The 15830-nt window shown below is 43.0% G+C and overlaps 1 protein-coding gene across 1 annotated transcript in view; it reads right to left on the reverse strand.

Moving 5' to 3' along the window:
* Positions 1 to 5957, reverse strand: part of basp1 (brain abundant, membrane attached signal protein 1) — a 49136-nt gene extending 43179 nt beyond the window's left edge. The window contains exon 1 of the mRNA XM_026149375.1: positions 5800 to 5957. The gene's annotated coding sequence lies outside the window, so the exon portion shown is untranslated. The remainder of the gene's footprint in view (positions 1 to 5799) is intronic.
* Positions 5958 to 15830: the final 9873 nt, after the last annotated feature.

Below are 15830 nucleotides of genomic sequence, written 5' to 3' on the forward strand. Positions count from 1 at the left end.
ACAGTGGCATTAAACTAAGGGTTCACAAACACTAGCACACTAATGAAGTCCGCAGCAGTGCTGTAATAAATGTTAACTCTGTGCCATTTGCCTTTTATTTATTTATAGCCTTGAATAGAGAATTGGACAGGATATGCCGGGCCAAAGGGAGTGAGGCGCTTCAACAAGTGGCCTAAAATACGCACGGTGACACTGCAGTTACATTTTGTCAATGTCAAACTCCTTTTATGGTGATTTCTGGGGTTTTAATAGGTGGCATTGGGCTGTATTGTACGGTTGCCTTGCAGATGAAAGAAACCACAAATGAATGTTCCAATGGAAAAGATTAAAGATTAGCAGTGGTGGGGCTAGCAGCAGAAATAGTAGCAGTCAGGGTGAGATCTCATCACTGCCCAACAGGAAACGCTCAATATAACATCGAGTGGGAGTGATTATGGTTAACTGGGTGATGGGTTAGGGGGGATGTTTAAAATACTGTATGCAGCAGGTGTCAGCTTAGATTTCAGGTGAGCTGTAAAAGCAGGACCTTGATGTTTTAGGTAGACTACCGTGATCAAAGGGGGATGGGATACAGCACAGGATGCAGATAAAAAACATGCAGCTGACTCAAGCTGACTGCCTGAACTCTTGATCACTTTTAAAAAATATATTTGTGAACTGCGTGAATACTGACACAGGCTTTCAAATCACATGGGACTCTATGGGGGATTTGCTTTCTTCTTTTAGAGTCAGCCTCCAGTGGACATTAGTGGAACTGCACCTTTTGGTACTTCTGTCCGCAGGCTGCTGTAAGGATAAACCACAAAACCCACCACATTAATGCAATTAAATGCAAATGATATCACACGCAACTAAATATATCCTTGAGGTTTCAGTTCACTGTAGTCACGGTAACTAAAACATACTTCCAACCTGCAAAGAAGTTGTCATCTTGCACTTCCTTAAAAATGTAACCCAAGCTGCGTTCAAAGATAGATACAGTGTTGTGCAACACGTAACCAAATGATTTCAGCTTATTTTGAGTCGCACACACACACAGTTGTTCATATGTGCTACACAGCTGCAGCCTCCCATTGTTCTGCTTTATCTCCGCTCCCTTAAGTTAACCAGCCTGTTTCTCCATTACACACAGCATGATGCCTTAATTAAGACTGATGCAGGATTGTGTGAAAGTGATCCTGCTGATCACATGACCAAACAATGAAATAAAAAATAAATAAAAATCATATAAAGAGAGACGGACCCTCTAAGACCTGCAAATTCATGTAGACAAAATGTCCCTCACCCCCTCATTATCAGTCCCTTAGTCTGTCAGGTACACTGCAAGTATGTGGACACACACTGATAATCACCTATGACTCATCGTCCGCTTACTTTTGCATGAGTACACGATGTGTGTAACACAGACAGGGGTGGGTGAGGTATCATTGCTTCGTGTCTGCTCTCCTCTCCGTAACGTATTCACAGTCACACACTGAGCAGCAGACAGCGGCGGTAACCGATGAGTCACCATCCTAACTTCTCATCAGGTTGCCGTTTGTCTCCATCTGGCAAAGATGAATGAACAGAGTCGGGGATGAATTTATGTCAGCCAATCAACAGCCAGACAGGCAACACGCATGATCGTGGCTCAAGAGTTGGGAGTTCGCCTTGTAATCGGAAGGTTGCCGGTTCGAGCCCCGGCTCGGACAGTCTCGGTTGTTGTGTCCTTAGGCGAGACACTTCACCCGTTGCCTACTGGTGGTGGTCAGAGGGCCCGGTGGCGCCAGTGTCCGGCAGCCTCGCCTCTGTCAGTGCGCCCCACGGTGGCTGTGGCTACAATGTAGCTGCCATCACTAGTGTGTGGATGGGTGGATGTGTAAAGCGCTTTGGGGTCCTTAGGGACTAGTAAAGCGATATACAAATACAGGCCATTTACCATTACTACAAGACCCCCATTACCATGGTGATCCTGCAACACCACTCATGAGGAGGTTGCAGTAGCAAACACAAACCGAGGAGTGCAAAGCTATGAGTATTCAGAATTTTTTACCACTGCAAATGACTGGAAATCTTTACATTTAAATTAGCTGTGGGACTTTCTTATGTTCACAGGGAGGGGGGATCTTCTTACAGGGAACCTGCCGTAGTGGGCTGCCGTGTTTTCACATGAGTCCAGATGAGCCAAGGCAGTGTCCAGAATACCAGAATATGATGGAAAACACAGCAGGATTAAACGTGCCTCAGGTCTAGATTGTTTTATGTTAAACTGATGACCAACATCTCATTCAGGCTTGGAAAGGTAGAAGTAAAGGAGGAGGAGTCAGTCAGTTTCAATCTACAACTTCACTGCTAGATGTCACAAAGTCTTACGTACTTGTCCTTTAAGCACCGATCACCAATTATTGGGAAAATTACAGAAACCAACCTCGTGTCTGAGATGTTTTCTGTGAATCCAATCTGATTGTAAATCTTAATAAAGGTAATATTTCTCTCAAAAATACCCTCACCTGTAATAAGAGTCATTCAAAGGACAAGAAGTATTCCCAGTCACATTTCAACCAATCAAAATGCTCCGTATCATTTTTTTTATTCAATTTGATTCTATTTAATTTTATTTATAGAGCACCAAATCACAACAACAATCACCTCAAAGAGCTTTATATTGTAAGGTAGACCCTACAATGATACATACAGAGAAAACCCAACAATCACATGACCCCCTGTGAGCAGCACTTTGGCAACAGTGGGAAGGAAAAACTCCCTTTTAACAGGAAGAAATAGCATTCTCCTATTTAAATATCTTTAAATGTTTTGTTTTATTACATTGCTGGTGCAACATCAGCACATGAAAGCTCATTATTGAGTGTCACAGACAGAAACATAACACGAGAGTGTAATGAAGACAGATCACACCAGACATAAAGCAGTGTCTGGGTCACTGTGTAGGACTGTATAGCTGAAATGCACATCTGTATTAAGAGTTTCTACATCCCCTGACGTGGTCAGGGTCTCCTTTTACTTGTATTGTCAGATGGAGGCACTTTTAACAGCACATCTACAACACAAGCAAACACATCACCTAGGTGATGCGGGTCCAGCTCTCTTTTCATGTAGAGGAAGTGATGATTTGTTTCCAAGTGCCTCCGTTGTACATTAGCACTCTGGCCGAGGGCTAACATCCTCAGCCAAAAACAAACACTTCCCAGATCTTGTCTGCTGACATTTTAAGCAAACTGTCAGCTTAGGTAACTATTCATGGTGTGTTCCACACAAAAAAGCAATCAGAGCATTTAATGTGTCACCCTGTAATAAATCCCACCATCCTGAGACTATAATATCAGAATCGATGGGATTCATTTTGAAAAAGGCGTTTTAAACCATCTATCCCTCATCACAAATGTCATTATTGTCTGTTTGAATTCATACTGAGGCCGTGTTTGCAAACGTGCAGAAATAATTAATGACAAGATGAAAACAAATGCTATAAAATCTCTATATGTTAATTATGGAATATCAGTGGATATGATGTGAACATGCTCATCCATATTCTTAAATTCTAATCTCACGCAGAGTTTCGTAAACCCACTCTGTTGATTAACCCCGGCCGCCCACCCACCAAGACCAATTACACTCGCTCCCTATCTGCTATCGCCTTTGAAGCATCAAACTGTAAATCTTCCCATCACTGGGCAAGAGTGGAAAAGACAGTGAGTCAGTTTAGAAATGGAAATTGTCTCTGCATTCATCAGTGATTTCCTACAAACTGCTGCTACAGTAAACTGTTGTTTGATTACGGCAACAATTACAATCACAGTTATTTTGGCCACGGCTGAGATCACAGTTAACGGGACTGTTTGTGGACTGACTGGGTTTATTGAACGCATCTCTTTAACTGTTGCAACGTACCCTTGAAATTTGATTGTAATTCATCTGAAATAGGAATGGAAATATAGAAAGAAATGAAGTAAACACCAACAGGGTCAGAGCACTGTTAGTAAACGCAGAGCAGCACAGTGCGAACGTTATCTTCATTATCTTCCTTTAATAATTGTTAAAGGAGGAAAATGTCAATGAAATCTGAATTGGACTAATTTTACAACCCTAGGTGTGACGCGCCCTCGCTGCACACCTTTACTTGCTGTGTCAGGTAAAAGGTTGATTTCAGCAGTAAGTCAACACAAGCAAAAAACTCCCACAGACTGCAGATTCCTGTATGTTGACTTCAGCTGTTGGTGGGCTCAGAGCTGTAAGACTGAATGTCTATGAATGTCCTAACTATCTGTTGCTACAGTGCATGAACTGTGCAGGTGACAGTTTGCCAGAAAATCATTAAAATTGTCCAACAAAACCTTCTTTAAGCAAATAATGCTGTTTGTCATTTCTGCATCGGTTTCATTGTGATTTCAGGTGAAGTAATTATCACAATTAATCATTACAATACCCGATTAATCAGTTATTTCAGCACATCGCTGCAGCACAGTCCAATTCCGATACAGCACCACCACAACTGAGGCGCCATTCACACACAAACCATCATCCGCACACACAATCCACAGCGTCACATCACCGAGAAACGGAGGGGAAAAAACACGCAGACAACCCAAAATACACGCGCACAGACACACAACCCCTCCTCGTCACATTTTAATCGTTTATTGTCTTTTTTTTTCACGCAAATAAACAACTAAACCAAAACCCGAAAGACTGTCCTCCTCCTCTCCATCCTATTGATACGCAAGGTGGCATCTCTCCCATCCACACCCTACACCTAATGCGCATGCGTGCCGCGGCAAACAAAGGACCAGGCAATTAACCGGCGGGGTACGGCTAATAAAGTTTGACTCGCTGCGTAAGCAAACCGATACATTCGAGCAGCGGCAGAAACAAGAAGACGAGTGAAAAGATGAACTCTGTGTTTGTGCGGGAGAGAATGCAGCTTAGATTCTCCATCAGCCACCCCCACCCTCCTCCTTTTCATCCTCCTCCTCCTCATCAACATCATCCCACAGAGGCTCCTCAACCCCCCATCCCTCCTCCATACTCCTTCTGAGTGCAATAAAACGAGAATATGAGATCAATAATTCATCTGAATCATGACACGGACTGATGTGGTTAGAGAGTGCATGTGATACGAGTCACTGAGTGCGTGCATGTGCGCGCGTGCGTGTCGCATTCAGGCAGAACGGTGTCACACCTCCACAAAGACAAAGAGGTGGGGCGAGCAGAAGAGCACTCTTCTTATTTCTGGATGTTCAACTGTTTACTGGCTGCGAATTATGAGGGGGGCACCCCCACCCCCCCCCCGAGCCCCAAATCCCCCCTCCCCTCTGCGGTGCGGAGCAGTCTGTGGAAATTATATAATCATAAACGATATCAAAGCAATCAATAAATAATAAAGAGCACGCTGCTCGATCGCACTTTGAGCGCTGTCGAGGTGATTTTTGCTTTTTTCCCTCAATAAAAGTGAGAAAAACGAGACCGTGTCTGAGCGCGTGCTCTCCCAGACTGTACACACCCCTTTTTAAACTCGTGCACATTTTGTCGCCTGGAAAAGAAAAAGAGAAAAAAAAAGAGCACAGAAGAAAACAGAATTTTACAGTTTCCTAATTTCTCCCTTTCTAAAAAATATTTGATTTCCTTCTTTTTTCACGACATCTCCACGTCCTTTGTCTCATCCCCTGCACTCGCTCCGCGCGGCTGTCCAAACGGTGAGATGGGAAAAGACAAAAGGAATAAAGAAAATAAAAGAGCCACGAGCATGTGAGCGGCTCCGTGGGGCAGTAAAAGAGGAGAGTGGGGCGATGGAGCAGCTCTTACCGTGTGCACTGAAGTTCCGACACGTTCTCTGCGCTCCTGGCAGCTTCAAGCAGCGGCTGCTGGATTTTTTTGCGGCTTCTCCTGCGCGCCCAGCGGCTTGTGCCTGCTACACGGTACGGCTCCGCGGCGATCCTCCGCCTGCGCGCACACGCATCTGAACGCACGTGCACGCGCGAGCGGTGTGCACTCAGAGCAGCAGCGTGAAGAAAACGTACCTGTTCCTAACGACTCGCTTTATTAAAGCTCTGTGGTGCACGCGTCTTTATTTTCATTTATTTCTTTAGGATCATAAAACACTTAATGCTGCTTTATGATCATTTTATCACTGCTGTGCTGCTGCATATGTGTGACCGAGCGGTGTCTCCAAACGTGAAGCTCATTTTTTTCAATCCTTCACACAAAATGATTCATTTTATTTTATTTATGCATTTAGTAAAAAAAGAAATTACTCTGATATTGTTAGGAACGGAAATTTCTCTCTGCGCTTCTTTTAGTTGCAATACTTCATTCTTGCGCTCCGTCTTTCGTCAGTCGTTGCTTTAGAGCGCCCCCTGCTGTTCACTTTATTCACGTGTTTCCGAGGACTTGTTGGTAGGCGGGACGCACCTGTTGATTCACAGACTGAAGAAACTGTCATCTGTTTATTGGACCAGATTTTACAAAATAAAAATGAAAAAAAAAAAAAACTCAACTTGTTTCACATTTTAGGAAAAACTGTTGACTCCAAAAAATGTTTACCCGCTTCTCAATGCTCCACTGTTTATGTTTTAATGTTTAATCTCTGAGGGCTTCAGAAATAGTAAATCATTGTATTTATCTGCATGTGTTTACATCTGTTTAAGTACAGCAGAAAGGTTTGGTGAATGTGTAATAACCATATTTTCTGCACGGCATTACCTAAAGTTTGACACTAGATGGCAATGTTTGCAAAGAGTTGATGCTCCACATAAAACCAGAGCTAAAAAGTTAGTTCATGTCAAATAAAAGGAAAGGGGCGTTTATGTTGTAAAGCTATTAGTTTCTCTTCAGAGACTTGCTCTCCTCTCTGTCACAGGGGAATCTCATCCTTGTCAGTGTCGACAGCAGGGCTGTCACGTCACAGTGTTTGCAGGTGAACTTATGAGCTTTAACAAAAGGCTTTGAAAAGTTTTAGTTTTTGATTCCTTGAATCATTTGAATTCAGGATTTTCATGTGAACTGTTCAAAGTAATCTTCTTAAAAAAAATAATTAAAGAACAATAGTAATTAGTGGTTGTAACATTCGCCTTATCTGTGAAAGATCACAGATTCAAGAGTGGTCGCAAGCTTCTCTACTTGTAAGGCAGCAGCTAAAAGTATGTTTCTATTAAAGAAAAACTCTTATTTATCGTATAATTGGCCTTGGTGCAGCTCCTCAGTTCATTGTTCTTCTGTGACCAACAGGCTTTTAGTGCTTCTCTCTGTAAGCCAACTTTTCTCTGATTGGCTGCTTCTCATAAGCAGAGAGTCAGAGTTGTTTGCCCGAAAAGATCATATTAAGCAGATCACATGTCACTGGCATCATGCCGAGTGTTTGGCTCACAAGGATTACTTGACTTTATTCTGACCTATTTTATTTGAAAGTAGTTGTGATGGTTAATGTGAGCATCCATCACTGAACTGTATAAATGTCACAGAGAAAAAGGAAAACCACAATAAGTCCACTTTAAGTGCATTTTCATATCCACAACTTAAATGTGTTGTTGTTGCCTCTGCAATGTCACACTGAGACTCAGCAGTTTGTTATCAACATTTCAGCTCCTCCAAAGGGATTCCCATGGTGAAGACCAACAAAGTGCAGCCCCCTCCCCTCCCTCTGGCAGGAAGTGTATTGGGATTAGGGAGAGGTCAGTTTGTTCTGGGAGATGCAGTGACCCGACTTACCCGGCTGTACCTGACCCCTGCACAGAGCTGCTGATAAATCTTGCATGTTCTCAGATGATCCCACTGCCTATGAACTACAAGTGACCCTTCACATCCCATAGTCCTTCCTTTCTTTCCCAACATTATCACATACCACCAACAGGAGGGCAGTTTTAAGGTGGCCTGCACCTTTTGTACATGTACGAACTCTTTCAGAGTCTTTTGTGAGGAATAAAAGAGTATCTATTCTGAGCATCCTTTAAAAAACAACTGGGTCCAGCCAACACTGAGTGCAAGACAAAGAATGCCAGACTGAAACATCGCCAGCAGCAAAGCCAAATTCATCAGGGTCAGGTCCACAAAGGTAAAGGTAGTTGCATCTCGGCATCACGGTTTTTCACTCCTGACTTTTAATTTGAATGCCACATCGCTACCATCTGCTGCTCCTGTGCCACAAGGGGTCACCACAGCAGGTAGGTAGGAATTGTGTCTCTGACAGGAACCAGCAACCTTTCATGTATGACATAAAGCATATTTAGCAAATGGCTAAAATCCTACCCAGCCCTAAACCTACACCTAAACAATTTCCTGGCAACTTGGTGAATGTCAGGAGGTTAAAACTCTTTATTTGCATCATTTTATTTTAATCTCCTCGCTTATAAAATTACCGCACATGTAAACAACTCGAGAACAGACCTGCAGTTCATAACGATGCGTTTGATGATGAGAGGACCAATAAACAGCAGTTTGACAGTATTTGGCTTCCTGTGCCAGTTTTTTCATTTGCAGATGAATCATCCACTTGAGTGCACTTCCACACCTTATCATCTGGGGCCGAGCAGCTGCTCATTGGTGCACAGTGAACTGGAAGATTAACTGAAGTAAAGATATGGCCTGAGGTTAGCAGAAGAAATGCTTTCAAACATCAGAGTCGAGTTCAAAAGGAGCTTTGAAGCATTTGGTTTTGATGATGTGGTGAAGATGAGTCACGACAGTCAAACCGCAGTTAACAGCATTATTTAAGCATTAATTATACAGCACACAGTTTCCTGAATGTTGTTTAAAAACATGATAGAAAATGCTACACGAACTCCTTTTGCTTTCTCAACCCAAATAATAACTGGGGAATATTAAATTCACCCAAACAAGCACTGAGCTTTATGTGATTTATAAGAGTCCACTTCTTCAGTTTCAGTGAAGCTAACATAGAACTTCTGAGATAGACTCATTAGAGAACCTAGAGGAAAATTTGTGATTATGTTTTACACTGAAATGTGGAGACTGAAATAGTCGTTTTGTCCACATATTTAGGGTTCGAACAGATTAAAACAAAGCCATCAAATCAAACATTTTCAGCCTGTTATGGCTACAGCAAACCTTTAAGTTACAAAATAGTGGGGGAAAATTAATTTGCAATCTCTGCTTTTGAAAAGGGCACGGTCTTTAAAACAAACCTGCCAAAGAACTCTTACTGTTTCAAAGCGTTTGCGGGACCTCTGCCTCTTTATGAGGGCTTAATGGTAATAATCAGGCTCGTCACGACCTGCCCGGACTGAAAGAGTTTGCTGCATCATAATTTGCTGGTAAGCAGTTAAGATTAGATTTAGCCTTCGGTATAATCACGAGGAGGTGGAGACAAGCTTGACTGAAAGTAATTATCAAACCCTGTCTCTTTTTCTCCTCCTCTCTCCTTTCTTATTTACTCTCAAGTCCTTCAGAAGTTTCAGGAATCCTTGGAGGAGACTAGTGGTTCTTAAGGCGGTTCCATGTTTGTTTGATGAGGCTTTATGGTTATTAATGGGGGGGATTAGGAGTCACTGAGGCTAGTTTAATAAGATCGAACCTTTTTTTGGTTAACCAAGGCAAAGTGGTCCTTCACATAATACAGCAGTTTGTGTTTTGTGGCCTAAAGTGTGTAAATGTAAGAATATTGATGAAGGTTGGGATTAAAAATTTCATAAATAAAACTGTGTTTACTAAAGATTTCCTCAAAGCACCTTGTACCGTATGTGTGATGGTACCAGGCCAGATAAAAGTTAACCCGGCAACGCCAAGTGCATCGTATTTGTCTTTTTTGTGAGGTTTTTTTAAAAACCTCCACAACATCAGTGTTTTTTTCCCTGAAAAACGTCAAGGAAAGAAAAACATTGTGATTGTGCTTTGTGAGCTTTTGCAGCATTTTTCTATTTGCTGACGTTTTTTGAAGATTCGGTGCATTTGATTTCCCCACCACCGTATTATATGGTTGTTTACTGGTTTTCATTAAAAACTTTTTTTTTTAAATTATTTTGAAATTTCTTAAAGTTTGTTGTTGGTTTACTTTTTTGCTTTTTTTGGGTTATTCACAAGTTTTATTTGTAGGTTAATACTTGTTTCATTGTTTTGTTTTGTTGTTTATCTTGTTAAGTTAGTCAGGAAGAACTGTAGGGCCATTTTTCTATAAATAAAGAGACTGGTATAGGACCAGCATGCACTGGGGTGGGCCTATGTTTTTTTTCCCCCAGAGCAGGAGAAACAGCAGGAAGCAACAAAAATGGATCCTTGTTATTGCTCGCCAAACTGGATGAATAAACCCTAAAACGCAACTTTCAAGTTTGACAGTGGACTTCTTTTGCCTGCGTACAAAATGTTACCTCAGTGCAGCAGTGGCTTGTAGATTTTAAGTCTCCAGTCTCCCTCGGAATGCTGTTGAAGCTCTGCCGGAGGTGTGCGTTGAAGATCTCGCGGACTGGGGCCTCTGCTAGACGTTCCCAGCACACCCTCACTACGTGTTTAGGTGCACCGGGTCTGTCCAGCGTCCTCCCCCGCCACCTGATCCAACTCACCACCAGGTGGTGATCAGTTGACAGCTCAGCCCCTCTCTTTACCCGAGTGTCCAGAACATATGGTCGCAGGTCTGGTGATACGATTACAAAATCGATCATCGAGTGCACGTGGCACCAGGACCTAGAGCGTCCTGATGCCACGTGCACTTATGGACACTCTTATGTTCGAACAAGGTGTTCGTTTTGGCCAAACTGTGATTTGCACAGAAGTCCAATAACAAAACACCGCTCGGGTTCTGATGAGGGAGGCCGATCCTCCAAATCACGCCCTTCCAGGTTTCGCTGTTGTTACCCACGTGAGCATTGAAGTCTCCCAGCAGGACAACAGAGTCTCCAGGTGGAGCACCTTCCAGCACCCCACCCAGGGACTCTAAGAAGGCTGGGTACTCTGAACTGCCACTCAGCACATAAGCGCCTTGAGGCGTCTTTTGTTGTGATTTGGCGCTATATAAATAAAATTGAATTGAATTGATAAGCGCAGATGACAGTCAGGACCCGTTCCCCGACACTAAGGCGCAGGGAACAAACCCTCTCATCCACCGGGAAAAACCCCAACGTACCGGCAGCAAGCCGAGGGGATATTAGAATACCCACCCCAGCCCGCCGCCTCTCACCAGGGGCAACTCCAGACTGAGACAGAGTCCAGCCCCTCTCCAGGAGACTGGTTCCAGAGCCCAAGCCATGCGTAGAGGTGAGCCCGACTATATCTAGCCGGTACTTCTCAACCTCACGCACTAACTCAGGCTCCTTCCCCACCAGAGAGGTGACATTCCATGTCCCGATTGCCAGTCTTGGCAGCCGGGGGTCAGTCCGCCAGGGCCTCCGCTCCTGGCCGCCACCCGGCACACAATGCACCTGACCCCTATGGCGCCTCCTGCGGGTGGTGGGCCTGCGGGAGGATGGGCCCATGTCCCCTTTTTGGGCTGTGCCCGGCCGGGCCCCATGGACTAAGGCCCGGCCACCAGACGCTCGCCCTCGGGCACCCTCCCCGGGCCTGGCTCCAGGGCGGGGCCCCGGTAACCCTATCCCGGGCAGGGTAAACTGTTCCCTCGATCTTCTCTTCATATGGGTCTTCTGAATCACTCTTTGTCTGGTCCCTCACTCAGGACCAATTTGCCATGGGAGACCCTACCAGGGAGCAAAAGCCCCCAGACAACATAGCCCCTGGGATCCCTGGGACACACAAACCCCTCCACCACGATAAGGTAGCGATTCACGGAGACAAATTTAGCAAACCTTACATTAAAAATTTAGATGCTTTTTATTGGTTAGAGCAGTTCACACAATATTTTTATGCGTTGAGTGAAAAAAAAATCAGTTTTCCTGATTTGTGTGCACAGTTATAGGAACACTGTTTTTATTATTATTACACAGACAACAACAGGGTGCATAAACATAAAAACACATCACAAAATTGATAAGAATTAGAGTGCAAATCAACAAAAGTGACTCAATGACCACAAAACTACTAAATTATGGATTTGAAGGCAAACACTGTGCAGACTGTTTCCTACTTTAAATCTGAGATTACTTAATGAAACAAGTTTGCACAACTACCCATCTCAACATGCAGGTAAACGTACATATAAAAATAAATGATAAACAAACGTAACGTTAAAAAGCTGTGCACATATTTAGAGCACTGTTTGCATTTACAGTATTTAGGACTTTCTCAAATGGCCGGAGTTACCTGATTTTGCTGCTCCTCGTCTCTTCCAGTGTTTTATTTTGCCACAGTCAGTCTTCTGCTCTCTCTGTCTTCCTCGCAGCATGATACCGGTTGGAGGATGTCTGTTTTGGCTTCACCACTGACACAGTCCTGGAAGAAAATAATTCCCAGTCCGGTTATCTTACATCTTTAGGAGAAGTCTAAAAGAGTCACAGGAAATGTTTGTCTTCCTCATCCTGTTTTGGGCACTTTGAAATTTTAAGATGCTGGCAAAGCATCAAACAACAAGAGAAAAAAATGACTCTTATAATCCTGCAGTATTGGTAAACCAAGAGATGATCAGTTCCAGATTTCAGACACATTTCTTTATTTCCTCTGTCAACATCCAACATTGTCTTCTAATTTGTCTCTTAATAAGTTGATTCTCTAACACTAAACACATTTTTCATACGATTTATTATTGATTTGGTCCCCTTGTCACATAAACTACATTGTCAAATCCAAATCCAGATCATAAATCCAGATTCACATGATGAAAGGATTACAACAATGGACACAGAGAGAATCGCTTCTCTGTTTTACACGAACATCTGCAAATTCTGGCCCATGGCTTCTTCAGCAGCTGGTATTTAAATGCTGCGTAACCTTTGATTTCCACTAATGTCCGACTGAGGTTTCGTTCCCATGAGTTTTAAAATCAATCACAGAAAAATAAAAATAACAACCTGCAGGGCTGAAAAATGAAGTCAACACAAAAACACCAAAAACTGCAGATCCAGGTTCTCGGCGGTCTCTGTGGCGTGTTATAATGATTAGCTTTACAGCAGAAATATGCATATTTTTAACATGGTTTATTTATTTTCTCTATATGTAACTCATGTCAGCTCTTAGCCGACATCAAGCATTGGGTTGACAATGATGGATGAGCTCATCATGACAGCATCACAACATAAACGATCGACACATAAACACGTGCTGTCGGAGAAAGTCCAACATTTACACCTGAAGTTCTAAAACAGGTAAGTGTGAGAGTGTATTAGTGAACGGGCTGACACATGCAGAGATTACACCGATAAGTGCTTCAGCAGCTTCTCGTCAGTCAAGAGAAGGATCAGTCTTTCACTCATAATCAGCGCCCACATATCAAATCTCACAAATTCTTGACACAAAGGGTCAAGACCAGAAGTCGAGGGATGTTCAGGTTAGTGTGAATTTGCAGAGGTGGGCTGAGCTCAGTGCTCCCATTAAATCCAGTTTGACCCTGATTATGAAATCCTCAGGAGCTTAAAGACCATCGCTACAGGGAACGAGTGTTACTTAACCTCTGACACGGCCGCAAATTAGAGGTCAAGGGTTGCTGAGATGACAGAGTCCAGACAGGTGACCAGCACCGGCGTCTCTGAGAAAAATAGAAGCGAGAAGGAAGTGAATGAAGAGTGTAGAGCTCGAGGTATGAGAGGGAAAACTAATCCTTGTTGCTCCACAGTCTCATTTGATTTCTTGAAAATCCTCCATCACTGTTCTACATTAACACAGAGAAAACTACCTGAAGGCAACAGCGCAGTTTTAAGTGCTGCCCTGCTTCCATTTACTGATCTTTGGACTCATTCAGACACGAATTACTGAAACAAGTTTTTGTATGTTTTATTTCTAAGTAAGCACTGATTTGACGAAATGGGAGAGTAAAAACTTTTAAGACATTTAAGCCGATGTACATTGCATTGAATTAGGACGCGCCATCACTAATGACAATTAAGAGGGTTAAAGTTGAAAGTAATAGTTTTTTGATTGATGAAACCACATTATTAGCACTATTTCCTTGTTTGTTCCCAGAGGAAATTTTTACCAGACGCCTCTGAAAAGCAGCAAGAGATGTTAATCGTTCGAGGGTTCGAGCAGCTCTGGCTTAGAGGCCTTTTTTAAACCCCTTAACTTCTGGAACTATGTGCAGTACAGCTGTTCATCAATCCACCAACAGCTGAGTCTGACACAACAGACAGACGTGTTAATAGCATTTTGCTCTTTTCAGCTACCCAGAATTTAAAAAATACTGTATCCTAGTACCCAAAAGCTCTTGGTCCAGCATTGGCCTAAATTCATCATGCCTGGCGTTTGTGAAACAGAGTTTCATTTGTTCCAAAGCTTACATTGGCTGGATCTGCAGTAACTCTCAGCCCAGATCAATGTATGAGTCAGAAACCTTAAAATTTCCCAAATCTGGCAGCTTTGCATGACTTCTGGTGCAAGAACACACTCTCAGCTGTAGACTTGCCAACATACTTGGCTACCTTAATGGCCTTTTTGCTGGAATATGTGGAATTAGCTGGTTAGTGCATTCCTGCTTCACCTTATTCAACTTTCTCAGGATGATATGTCAGAAATCTATTTTCTCCTTCTTTTAAACCGCATTATTTCTTCTTCTTTTCTGTGGTTGCCTCACATTTTATTTCCACTCCTACGTGAGCTGCTGACAGTCACAGGATTGTGCACCACATGCATCATTGTGGTTTTGGTATTGCACAAATTTAAAACAAGCACACAGTAATACAAAGAGTCCACAGTGAAAACATTTCAGAAGCACCTTAGAAGTTGCCTGCATCTCACGAGGTTATGATTAGAGAAGCAGCTAAACTCTCTTAATGTAGCCTGAGAAAAAGAAACCTCTACACCAGTGGTTTGCAAACATTTTGTGCCTAAAGTGCAGCCAAAACAGACGAATGCACTTTTGAAAGCAAATTTATTCACTGTGAAACATCGGCATTTTTTTTAGCTTTACTTCTACAGCAGTATAGACTTTACCAACATTTCCTGATCAAACACTTTTATATAATCCAGGAAACAGTTTTGCTCCCTCAGGTTCAGGTCCAGCACCACGAAGTAAGCTTTTGCTTTCATGGGAAACGTTTAGTTTCAGTGTGGCCTTCTGCACCAGGTCAGAATTAGTCATCTCGTCCAAAGAAATGATGCTCTCAGGCCACAGGGTTAGCAGACTCAGGTTCGCTTTGGCCAAGCAGCAAAACGGTCTCTTTTTTTAATGTTCTCCTTTTGAGTTTTGGTAACTCTTAGAGTTTAGGGACTGCTGCTTTGACTAACAGGTGCTCTGACATGCAGGTAGGTGTCAGTTAGGCCTCACCACTGAGTTGACTCATTGAACTCAACCTCATCAACTGTATTATTGGCGCCTTTTAGAGTACGTTTGAGGGAAATATCTGATAAATGATATGGCTTGTTGTAAAGTACAGACCATTCAACAGGTCCGTGCACCAGCTTCTAGTATATTCTAGTATTTTAATCAGTCTGTTACTAATCCCTAATTAGCAGGTGTGCACCCATACAGTTTATGAATGTGGCTTCTTAAGCAAGCCAGCAGGTGATCATTGAGAGGCTCAACTCTCAGGTGTCAAGGTTTGAGCAGGCAGACCGTGGGGATGTGGGGAACTAGGACCCAAAACAAAGAACTCTTCAAATGAAGCAGTGTCTTTATTTACAGTGTTGCAAATATAAACCACAATAAATCCCCTTGCGCTCTCCCGACTCCCATGCAGTGTCTTTTCCCAGTGTCTGTGCTCCGAAAGTCTGCTTCCTAGTGTTCCTAGTACCCACGCTCACTGCCCTCCTGTCTCTACACTCCTGCAGGAAGAACACAGAGGCAGCCG

This window comes from Astatotilapia calliptera, chromosome 18 (assembly GCF_900246225.1).
Source record: "Astatotilapia calliptera chromosome 18, fAstCal1.2, whole genome shotgun sequence".
Classification (NCBI taxonomy): domain Eukaryota; kingdom Metazoa; phylum Chordata; class Actinopteri; order Cichliformes; family Cichlidae; genus Astatotilapia; species Astatotilapia calliptera.